General features: G+C 36.0%; 1 protein-coding gene across 1 annotated transcript in view; it reads left to right on the top strand.

The window, feature by feature from the left end:
* Window positions 1-756: 756 nt before the first annotated feature.
* LOC117106203 (BTB/POZ domain-containing protein 10-like) overlaps window positions 757-12859 on the top strand; it is a 21217-nt gene continuing 9114 nt past the window's right edge. The window contains exon 1 of the mRNA XM_033247581.1: window positions 757-880. The gene's annotated coding sequence lies outside the window, so the exon portion shown is untranslated. The remainder of the gene's footprint in view (window positions 881-12859) is intronic.

A 12859-nucleotide genomic window follows, 5' to 3' on the forward strand; every position in this document is an offset into this window, starting at 1 on the left:
GATATTATCTATTTTTAATATTTTAATATTGTTTGTATTTTTTTTTTCTAATCCACCGATATTATCGATTTTTAATATTTTAATATTGCTTTTATTTTGGCCTTTTTCTTGTTAACTTTGCCTTGCCGTTGTTTTGTATTTTGCTGTTTTTTTACGCGAGGGCCCCATGATTGTCAGCTAACCGCTGTTTTGGGTTACCCCAGTGGTAAATAAAGTTTAATAAAAATAAAATAAAATAAATAAATTAACAGCATATGGCAATTGCATATAACTAGCTCTATCACATGTTTTGGTTTTACAGTAGCAGATCGGTTATTATTATATTAATATGTATGCAAGCGAAAATAATGGAAAATGGCAGCCATTTTAAATTGTAATAGCTCAAAATTGTCTACAATATTTAATTAACTGTTGTTGCCATTGTTATGAGTGGATTTCCAATTGAATACTGCATTTTAATGACATAAACTTACAATATTAGTGAAAAGATTAGGAAAAAATGGCGGCCATTTTGAAACTGCTGGCAACCCCCATTACGTATAAAAAAAGAATGTTGCACATACTTATTTGATTTATCAATGTCTACTCTACATCATATCCAATTTTTAAAAAATATAGCAAAAAAATGCAACCTCTGATATTGCTATATTTCGGACTGGACTAATCATACCACATAACGTCATGACGATTGTACATAATAGAGTGTTTCCACATAACCGAAGATACTAACGGCGTTCCATATAATACTGCTCAAATTGATATCTTTGCTGCTAGACTGCAGAGTATGCAGTGTACTATCAAATTAGTGGTGGTGGTGTGTGAGCCAAAAAGGGCGTTGATTTCGTCTTTTTTACCGCTTCTTCAAGGAAAAACATAGAAAGTAAGTGACTAGTTTATTATTTCTAATATTTTATTCTATAATCACATACTTATTTGTTAAATTTGGCAAATACAATCTATCGATTTTATACTTTGTATACAAAAGAGTCAACCTCAAGAGAGAGGCTCGTTGTTGTGTGTGAGTTCGTGCAGGAGTGAGTCACCGTACTTTGGCCAATTAAAGAACTACTGTAGGCCTAGGGTAGGTAGGCTAGGCCTACATTCGAATGAATAGGGCCTAAGGCTTAGACCCATACATAAGGCGGGACATAATAGAGCACATCGGACTAACAACATACTTGTTTTATATTTGTTAATACTAATACTTGACAAATGTTGATCACATTTCATTGATGATTGTAGTATTTGTACACAACAATAGCCAGACAGGGTAAGATTAGAAGCCTTCCTCCCTCCTCTACCTGTTTGTAGCATATAGGCCTAGACCAATACCTTTCAGTATTCTTTTTTTCTATTAATATAGGGCCTAACTTAGGTATTGCAAGTTGTCTTGGCTAGTCTAGTCTTAGTAGTGGTAGTATAGTCTATAGACCTACTATACTACTAGTACTAGGCGAGGCGGTGTAGGACCGGTTCGGCCGTGAACAAGTTCGGCCGGGATATGTTTGTAGGGAACGCCAAGTAGGCGCAAAGCTGTGTATGCTGTACGTGTGTGTGTGTGTGTTAACCTATTGGTGCTACAGTCCATTATTTCCTGTTTTTGTTAGGTCTTCTACGTTGCCAAATAATTAATGTGGTTTTAAGGAAATCCGGGCTTTATTATGCTACCATTAGCTTGCCAAAACAACAGTGGATTTTATTAAGTTTGTGTAATTCCCGTGGAAGTTAATAATTAATGATTTAGATGGCATATATTTCGTTTTATCTATTTAAAACAAACGAATGTATATTATATATGCAAGCATATTTTAATAATCGTGTTGTATTATCAGGTCTTTATGCTGTAAATTAATTAAAGTGATTTTAAGCAATTTAATGGCATTAATACTGCGAGGAGTTTGCGAACAAAACAGTGGATTTTATTAGGTTTGTGTAAGTTAATAAATGTTGTAAGATTCATATATTTCATTTTATCCTTGAAACAAACGAACAGTGGATTTTATTAGGTTTGTGTAAGTTAATAATAATGTTTTAAGATTCATAATATATTTCGGTTGATCTATTTGAAACAAACTAATTTATATGTTGATAATCAAACCTAAGGATTTTATTATTTTCATATTACAGAGTCGATGCATATATTGAAGAGGAAGAAGAATGTTGATAATATTAATATACAGTATTACTGCCAAATTTTATTATATTTTTCGTAATATTATTAAAGCTTACAGTATTTGATGCTTGATTGATTCGTTGTATATTATTTCTAGGCCTATACTTTTTTAAATGATTGATTGATTGATTGATTTAAAGCAGAAAGTATATAAACGCCACAAAATCACATTATTGATGCCCCGTCTGGCAGCACTCAAAATTTCCGACTGACGCTGACAGGCTGCCGACCGACACTGCTATTTTTTTCAATGATTTTGTGTATTATTTTAGAAAAAAAAACATGAAATACATCGCCCTAAAATCAAGAACTTTAACTGCAAACGCCCTTCATTGAGAAAATAACATAGAAATACACGTTTCCGTGGTTACGCTTGTATTATATAGGGCAAAACATGCCCATTCGTGCAGAGAACAAGTGTGCAGTGTCTGCCGATTGATGAATCACATACGAATTCACCAACTCATTAAAAGTTCAACCTGATTTAACGAGAAATAATACTGTTATAACACACAACAGAGTAATGATCATAATCAATGTCTGTATTATGCTTATGTAAAATAACTAATAGACAATAAAACAACACGTCGTATAGGCCATGGCCACAGACCCTACATTATAGGGTCTGTATAGGCGAACAACTCGGGGAACAACTACATTTCTGGACCATCGCACATGTTCGTACAGTTACCATGTACAGAGATCAAGCCAGTCGGCTATTTTCAGCATTTGACATTCTTTCCTTGTCTCCGATAACATTCCTGAATTGGCGGCGTACAAAGACTTCGCCTCCGATAACATTCTTTCTTGAATTGGCGGTGTCTTTATTCTCCCAAGAGTATCACTGGACCCGGCCTACTTGTGGGAACGTTTCCCACTGAATTAATTGTTACTAGGCAACTTAGTACTGGCAGCTTGATACCTATTTAAAACAATTTATTTCCATTTCATGCCTAGATTTAATTATTACTTCATAACCAATTAGTCACTTTTATCTGGAACGACGTATAATCGTCTTGCAATAGGTACGCTTGTTTAATCGTACATATATAATTATAATACAGGATTAATTAATTATATTATATACTTTCCAAGATACAAATCAAGTTTCTTGATAAGTTATAACAGCTATAGTTAAATTAAATTTCTTCCAAGCAATAACGTTTCAACTTAGAATATTTTGCAGGATAAAATAAATGTAAAACACTTCTTAACTAAAAATCTATTAAAACTACTCCGTAAAACAATCAATCTTAATAACAATGTACTAAATTACATATTTAAACGGTATTGTGTTCTTCTAAGTAGAAGTAAAAACAAACAAAACAACACATTTTTATTTATACTCTTTATTTCAGAAATTCGATTTTATTATGGATGATTTCCTTGTACACTATACCCCCTAACTTGTGGCCAACATTGCACTGTGATATCTAATTTACGCATTGATTACATGTACACTACTCGGCGTTCCATACAATAACCCTTATTTGGGCATTGAATATCTTACGGCCGAACAAGTGCACGGCCGAAGCGGACGTCATAGGGCGAGGCGGGTGACCCAGACGACGACTGGGCGCACAAGGCGATTGGGCCTATTTTCAGATGATTGGGTTGGCGCAACAACTAGTTTAGGCGATAGGGCCAACTTTCATTTGCAAATTTCTGATTTCATATTTTGCGTTCCAAATTTATTTAACATACACTACACTGGTATTATGAATCGTAATTAAAATGATGGATATTTATTCCAGTATATCAAGAAATACAAATGACAGTCATGGTACGTGCTGAAATGATTTTGCCTACTGACGATCGAGCCCACGAGACGATCAGGCCCAGGAAGATGGGGCCCATTTCCAGAATATCAGGCCATTTTCAAGACGGATCGGGCCCACTATCAAATTTGGCCTGATAATCCTGAAAATGCAGGATCCAGAAATGTCCAAAAGGGGGCCGGAAGGGGGACTGAAAGTTGGGCCGATTGAGACAACAGTGTTGTGGGGGTCCGGGGCATTCCCCCGTGAATATTTTGTGTTCTAGACGCCCGAACATAACATTTGAGGCATTCTGGGCTATCATTTTTTTCTTTTTCTCTCTTTTTTTTACCTCCCAAAAGGGGGGGCCAGGGCCGGGACGGCCCCTCCTAAATCCGCCCCTGAAATGGGCCTGATTGTCCTGGGCCCAATCGTCTTTTGGCGCTATCATCTGTAATTCCTACTAGGCCTAGCCAGCTACAGTCTACAGACAGGCTGGGTCAGGACACCACCGCAAAAATGAAAGCAATACTGACATTTCAGGCATATACTGTACCACTGGTATAGGACTCTTTCAGCTGTAATGTATGCAACACACTTTGTATTGTATGTTTTCAGTTAATTCATTGAGTGACTAATATATCCTAATACTGATAGTTATAATAAATATGCTTGAATTAAAAGTAATAAAAAAACTGTGGGAAAGGCAAACAACATGTTTTATTTTATTGTCAGTTCTTCACCAATGTAAGCCTAGGCCAGGCATAACATTCATAATGGTTTAACATACTTAAAATTCTCGCTGGTAAATTATGTGGTAAGCCTATTTAATTCAAGGATAGTGTATATTTTAATATACACTTTTTTTCCTGATTTTCTGGATGTTAAATACATCATGGCTGAACTGGCTGATGGCATTCTTACCACTTAATTAGAAAAGCAGAAAAACATTATTCTGTATAAAAAGAAAATGGCTTTAGACATTTAACCTTGCTAGTTATTGTACAGTACCTGTTGACAGTACCAATTCCTTCGTAAAGAACATCAGGTCATTGTTGACCAACTTTTCAGTTGGTTATATGTACTGTAAAACAGCGTAAGAATACAGTATTAGTAAAAAAATGTATTAAGTGGAGATTATAAAAATTTTAATTTGACTTAACTAATTTAATTTTCTTTAAATTAAATTAAAAACTTCTAGGGTAGAGCTTGATGTATGATATTCTTCATGGGTACAGATGTGATTGAGTTAATATTGGAAAAAATTAAATACAGACAGGCCCAGATTTGCAGATTTGGCAATGTCAAAGGCAGATGTCTTGCTTATTTTCATCACAACTGGGTATAAGGTGTCATGTTTCCTGGAGATGACAACCCGAATGATATTCTTACAGAACAAACTGTACAAAGTTGTCGAGGCTCCACAATCAAAACTTACATCTGGAATAAGAAGTAAAATGCTGATAGCACTAAAGTTCAGAGGCAGTTTGAGAGGAGGAACTAAAACATGAGCTCCCTCGCAAACATAAGCATAAATAGGGCACTAGGGACCTGTTCGAAAAAAGCGATTAAAAACATGCAAACACGCGTGTTTGAACGGCAAATAACTCATTTTGGCCGTGCACTTTTTAGCTGCAATAAAAGTGATTATCAGATGAAATGTGACCACCAGGTCAAATCACTGAAAAGCTACCGTAGATCGTATCACGCACAAACTTTCAAAATAATTAGTCCTCTTGTTCATGTCTTAGGTCTACAAGCTGAAACATCAAACATGTAGAATTCATGTGTAGTATATTGTCTAGTTGGTGAGAAGGAAACTATACGGTTTGGAGAATGTGTTGTATAAACAAAATGGTGAGGTAATTTCCGCCACGAAAACCCATTTTATTAAAAGTAAAAATGCAGTTGCAATGCGGGCATGCTCTCTGGCACTCATTAAAAAAGCGGTTTGAAAAAATCGATTATTTTGTTTTTATCAGTTGAAACGCGCCCTAAATGAAGGAAAGCCTGTCATTTTTTTTACAAAGGAAAAGAATTAGAGAGGTAGCAGATCCCTGGGTGTATCAATAATTTAATTGGATGGCTGCCAGATAAATGTTCATCAATCAATCAAAATTGATCAACCTTAAAACAGGTCTCCCAGAAATAATGTGAAATATTTTTATATCTCGACACCAGTACCAATACCAGTAAATTTGTCTATAAAAATTCAGCTAATGCACGCAGTGTGAGGCGTTATCCCTTTTTAGTAGGGTTTAATGACTTGAACAACACATAGTCATAGCCTAGGTACTGTATATACTGGAATGATATTCATTTGTTGAAAAAAGGCCAGCCTTCTAGAATACCTAGGCCTAATCAGTGGTTTTATTATTTTACAATCTCAGTTTTTCTACTGGTATGTTAGTTATTTTTCTCATTAAAATTGACAACTAAAACAGCTTCCAGGGACGGCTCCAGAATTTTTCAAACGGGGAGTGGGGGGGGGTCAACAACAGTTTCGGAATAGAAAGTGAGTAGCACAACATATATTTGCATTGAATTTTTAAAAATTTTGTGGCAAAACATCTTGTTCCCCCTACTGGATCTGCCCCAGGCTTCGGGGCAGATCATCCATATTTTAATTTTGTCCTCAATTTCTTATTTTGAGGTTGGTTAATAGTTCAGTTTTGTACAGTACCCTCAAATAACCCATGACTGTTGAATTCAAACAAGAGCTCTGGACCAGAAGAACCTCGCAAGTTTCAACTCCACCCTATGTGTATATGTCATTTCTATTGTGGAGTTTTGCTGCATTTTACCTTAATAATAGGCAGTGTTGTTTTTGAATTCACGGTTTATTGGGCAAGAATTCTTTATATTTTGTGCAGTGCCAGATGGGTACTCTGTTCTTCATGTAAATATTCATTCCACTGTAGTCTGCTTTAATTATAAATCAGCTGATTTTTATAAATCAAGACAAATAAAAAAATGTTTTAACAGTATAAATTAATCAAGGTTTTTTAAGCTAAGATGGATAATGCCTTAATACAATTACAGTATTAATATAAATGTAAAAGTTTAATTATGGTAAATTGACCAATAAGGCCAAGTAAAAAAAAAATAGTTTCTCATCCTTATATTTTGAAAAAAAAAAGGAGAATAGTGGACTTCTTTTTTATAATATTTTTTTACTCCGTGATGGCAAATCCAAGATGTTCATGGGATATAGCTACTACTTTCTCACTTTTACCAAATAGATTTCATTGAAACTAAATAAAAGGAGCATTAGACATGATTTGTACCATGTGTATCCCCAACCACGAACGATCGAGAGAAATTTTCCAGATGTAAGTTAGCGAGATTTTTGTACATTTTGTAAAATAATGATAATAAAAAAAATTTTTTTTTAAAATTTGGTGAGGCAGAGAAAATGGATGCGTGAGGGGACGAGAAACTACTGTAGTAAGTTTTTTAATTGGCCTAATACAGTACTACTGTATATGACATTGTTAACATTGATAACAGCATTTTTTGATTCAACATTACATTTTTTGTCATCTTATTCTACAGTACTGTATTATTGCACTTATCCAACAGGTGTAAAATTGTTTTCTAATTATAGAACTGAGTATGAAATTCAATATAGAATTTTGGCTAATTTTTATCCAGTTCAACAAACACAGTGTTACATTTGCCTTTCATTCTGTTGAGTGTGAGGTCATGCGTGATTAGTTACGAGTCAGACCTGTCTATTTGCCCATACACTATTTAGTACAGTTGGATCCCTGTGCATAAATGCTTACGTTTTGGCAAACTTATTAGTCACTGAATTGCAAAATATGTACATGAGACTTTTGTTCAAAACCTGCTGGTGATTACCATCATGGACTGAGTGAATACAGTACATGCATGTGACCCTGTATACCACTATTGACTGTATTTCAGTAGCTATCAAATTTAGGTTAAATGTTTTCAAAATTAGATTAGAGCAAGATAAAATATTTAATGTATATTTTGGTCTCTTTTGTTGGTATTTTCATTTCTGATGGTGGTCTTTGGAAAATATTGATTAAATTATAATATTTTTCAGTTCATCAGTGCATTGTGCCAAACAACCTCAGTATTTAGTTGAAAACAGAATACATATAAATTTCTTTCACTAGTCTAGTGAAGGGGCTGTGGAAAGGGAAGACTTTATTAGGTGCTGGGTGTCTTTTTTGCTGATGATTTCACACTTTGAAGGGGCTGTGGAAAGTGAAGACTTTATTAGGTGCTCGGTGTCTTTTTTGCTGATGATTTCACACTTTGAAGGGGCTGTGGAAAGTGAAGACTTTATTAGGTGCTCGGTGTCATTTTTGCTGATGATTTCACAGTTTGAATGGGCTGTGGAAAGTGAAGACTTTATTAGGTGCTCGGTGTCTTTTTTGTTGATGATTTCACACTTTGAAGTGGCTGTGGAAAGGCAAGACTTTATTAGGTGCTCGGTGTCTTTTTTGCTGATGATTTCACACTTAGAAGGGGCTGTGGAAAGTGAAGACTTTATTAGGTGCTCGGTGTCTTTTTTGCTGATGATTTCACAGTTTGAAGGGGCTGTGAAAGGGAAGACTTTATTAGGTGCTCGGTGTCTTTTTTGTTGATGACTTCACACTTTGAAGTGGCTGTGGAAAGGCAAGACTTTATTAGGTGCTCGGTGTCTTTTTTGCTGATGATTTCACACTTTGAAGGGGCTGTGGAAAGGAAAGACTTTATTAGGTGCTCGGTGTCTTTTTTGCAGATGATTTCACACTTTAAAGCGGCTGTGATAAAGGAATGGTTTCTGCATGAAATACTTTTAATAGATTTATTTTGCTAGTTTCTTGCTTCTGGAGGGGCACTCAAATGAATGACTGTAAGGTGCTTTCACCATGGAGGTATATACTGTACAGTACCGTTCATAAATGCTGCACGTTTTAGACGCATCTGACGCATCCTGAATTCGTCCACGATGCGTCCTGAATACGTCCGAAATCTGGACGCGTCTATCGCTAATAACGGTTCAGACAAACTGTTTATTTGACGCAGGCTTGTCAAATTAACAATTAATTAACAAGTCATCGTCAACGCAGACCAAACTACAAACAAGTAAGGAAGTGGTAATCAAACGAAACAGACACTCACTCAACAATATTCTACACTACTATGGGAACCTCTGTATCGGGCAACAGCCAAAATTCCCGTTGCCAATGGTGACTGTCTCAGTTTAACAAACCTGTTATCTTTTAGGTAATAATAGCACAACCGCGCCTCTGATAAGAAACCGGGTCGCTTGAAACTTGAGTCTCTTGTCGGTGATTTCCTCTGCAAATCCTAATTAATGTACTTGTCAATTGTAGTCCCGGCCCCCCAGAAGCCGGGTCATAGCGGGGCACTAGCCGGGACTGAGCCGGGGAGGTACATAATTGTGTCCCTGTAGTACCGGTACGTACCTAAAATTGGCCTCGAAAAGGACCAAGTTTTCGATGTGACGTGAGTGTTTTGCGTAAAAATTTGTGAACCGTGTATTTGATCGACCTAGTTTGCGTCGAAAAAAAAAAAAAAAGAGCTGAGGCAGGAAAATCTGTTTCTACTGCTACTGTATTAATTTTCTTGTTTAATTTCTGTTTTGATACTGAATAAATTCATTCAATCAGTTAAATCAATATATCAGTTTTCTTTTTTAATGGCCAAGCAATACACTCCCCTCTTCACACTTTTCCAAACTTCCATGGGAATCTGCCTAGTGATACGCATGCGTAGTGCTTCCATGCTTATCTCCTCCTTGGTTAGCTCCTGCCTAGCGCTCACGTGTTCTCCGATTTCAGACATAGACGAGACCTAGACCTTCATTTAGCGGGGCATTTTAACGGTAGGATTTTGCCGGGGATGTACGTTAAAACGATTCCCCGCATTGCCGTGAGGAGAGGGAGGGAGGAGGGAGAGGGGGAAGAGAAAGCGAGACAACAATTGATAAGTGCATAAATAGTGCGACAACCGCGCCTTTCCGTGATTATAATGAGTCGATTGTCGACAAATGATACCGTGATTTAAAATAGCCAATCGTTCGTGATACCCAGAATTAACGTAGACGTCTACACTGTATGGCAAGTATTTATTTTAGCACGTGGTCTGTTTCGCACTGCTCTAGTCTATAAATACCAGACAAATTCAAAAACCCTGTGCACACAGCCATCATATAATAGTTCGGTTGGACAAAATAAGATGTCTGTAATTGAAGACTATTAACTACTACAGCCATAGGCCGAATTCTTCAAAGACGACCTAGCGTATTCCTTGTGTGGTGAATGCTGTCAGAGGACACAGAAAGGCTGGTTAAATTGGGTTCATAGTAAATAAAACATCATTCCCTTCGAAGAGATGCATTAAATTTAGGATTTATTGTACTAACAGACAGAGAAGACCATTTATTCACAACCCAATTCACATGTACAGTCTGATTTTAATAGATACACTAACTCTTGTCAATAATTTTATATTATGTATTATTTATGTCCGTCGATTATTTTGTCTATACTAGTAATTTTTTACTCATTTTGTATCAGGAGACGAATTTTACTTTTTCCTTACAACGTGACAATAAAAGAATCTTGTACTGTTGCTTTACTTTTCTTTTGTTTTCTACATCATTATGCACCGATCTGCTTTACATGCGCCCAATTAAAATCAATAACAACAATAGTGCAACAAGTCGTGCACCGAATCTGACGATCAGTCACACCCTACTGTAGCCCGTTGTTCTGGTGACGCCCAACACTTTAATACTTCTTGTATATCATATACAGTACAGTAATGGCAAAAACTAGTGAAGCACAGTGGTGGATCTGTATTGCGTATCTCGCAATTTTCATTATAGTTCAATCGAAAATTATATTGTATTACATAATCATGAATACAGTCTTGATACACCACATTGCTTCGATTATTTTATATGACTATTATTATTCACGGACCAGAGACAGCTGTATTGGTATGCGCCTTATAAATCCATTGATTGATATTCTTAAAAATCTTTATTTAACAGCAACGAAAATTTAGGAACATAACAAAATAGAGTAGGCCTAAGAGTACTGTCAATCACTTTAAATAGGCCTAATTGAGATATCATAAGCATTGGGACTTCAACATTAACATAACATTGCCGTAGATGATCAAGAATATTATTATTTCTTCATGGAAGAATAATAATCTGAATTCATAACATGTATTAATACCGATATATTGTTATAATTAAATACACACAATATAACAAATAATACCCGACATATATTTTCAACTGCTGAAATGACAAAACATTACAATTATTATAGGACTTGTTACTTTTTTCACAAATTTGCATCAACTCAAGAACTTCGATGAATCCAATCGATGTTCACCCATCGGACGGCCTGTCTGAACATGTTGTTTGGTGAACTATGAACTCGCCGTAGCACATGTTTTCATGACACCACGGCGGCAGCATGGATTCTTACTGCACCGACTGTCTCTGCATAAAAATACCTAATATTTTACACTAGGGCCTAGCCAGGGCCCAACTGTATATGGAGTATAATTTATCATAACATAATATACTGCAGTACCACTGTACTTTATTTTAAATTGAGAATGTGAGAAAATGTGAGTACTTCTGTAATATTAAATAAATCGTCAACTGCCAAGCCAGAAATCGACTGCATCTGTATGCTAGGCTACCGTCATTTTGATTATATTGATCGTCAGTCAGCGGAGGAAAATGACGTTTTCAAATGATGTATGACTCAAAAACAAAAGTAACTGACGGAATTATAGGTTTCCCTGTTACAACAACGACACATGTACGCATCCATTGTGTACTACAGGACTTGAATAGGGATTGTTAATTTGACGTGATGGACATTGATAAACAATTTCGGGTAGACGCGAGTGCGTCAAAATAACAATGTTTAGACGGTGTAGGCCTTGAACGGACGCGTCATGGACGCAAACAGGACGGAAACTGGATGCGTCTGTTGCGTCTAAAAATTTGCATTTTTTATGGACGGTACTGTATGTCTCCCTGCTTTCACTAAATGTGCCTTCCCATATTTTGAAGGGGCTCTGTTGTAGGAATGACTGTGGACCCATTTATACAACATACCATTATTACATGCCTTGTCAGCACGGAAATGTTAAGGGGTTGTATTTAAACAAGTTTGGATTCGGTGTGAACCATCTAGAAAAGAAGCAAATTGAGTAATCGCCAAATTTGGATGGTTCATGACCCTGGCTATGCCTACTTGTTTCCCCAGGCTACGGCGAGTGGTAATTAATCAATTCGACAGGTCGCTAATAAGAAAATAAATAGAGTTTATTCAGCCGGGTCGTTAAAATATACAAGTATCGCTGGATGTATTTAGAACAATCCACAATTGATAAAATGGTTGCTGGTATCGCGATATGTTTGAAATGTTTCAGTACTGTACGTAATAGGATTTATTTGAATCTTGTATTTTATTTGACAGTACAGTATTTAACATTTTGTTGGTTTCATTTTTTTTTAAACTATTTTTTTAGTATTGTAATTTATTTTTAATTTGTATTTTGTGTGATAGACCTTACTTACCATTTTTAAAATTTTCTTTATGAATTAACACAATCGATCAACGATAAACAATCCAATCCTCTTCCAAAACAAACCGTGCAAATTCAGCGGATGTAGGATTGCATTATACGATACTTTTGTTGTGCAAAACTTGTAATGCCGTATTGTATAACCGGCGAAGTTTGGAGGCTCGCTTTGGGTAGTGAGTATACCCTGTCTCTTATACACATCTTCAGCACGGAAATGTTAAGGGGTTGTATTTAAACAAGTTTGGATTCGGTGTGAACCATCTAGAAAAGAAGCAAATTGAGTAATCGCCAAATTTGGATGGTTCATGACCCTGGCTATGCC

The sequence above is a fragment of the Anneissia japonica genome, unplaced genomic scaffold (assembly GCF_011630105.1).
Source record: "Anneissia japonica isolate Jap-2015-1 unplaced genomic scaffold, ASM1163010v1 scaffold701_len334292_cov200, whole genome shotgun sequence".
NCBI classification, from domain to species: Eukaryota; Metazoa; Echinodermata; class Crinoidea; order Comatulida; family Comatulidae; genus Anneissia; species Anneissia japonica.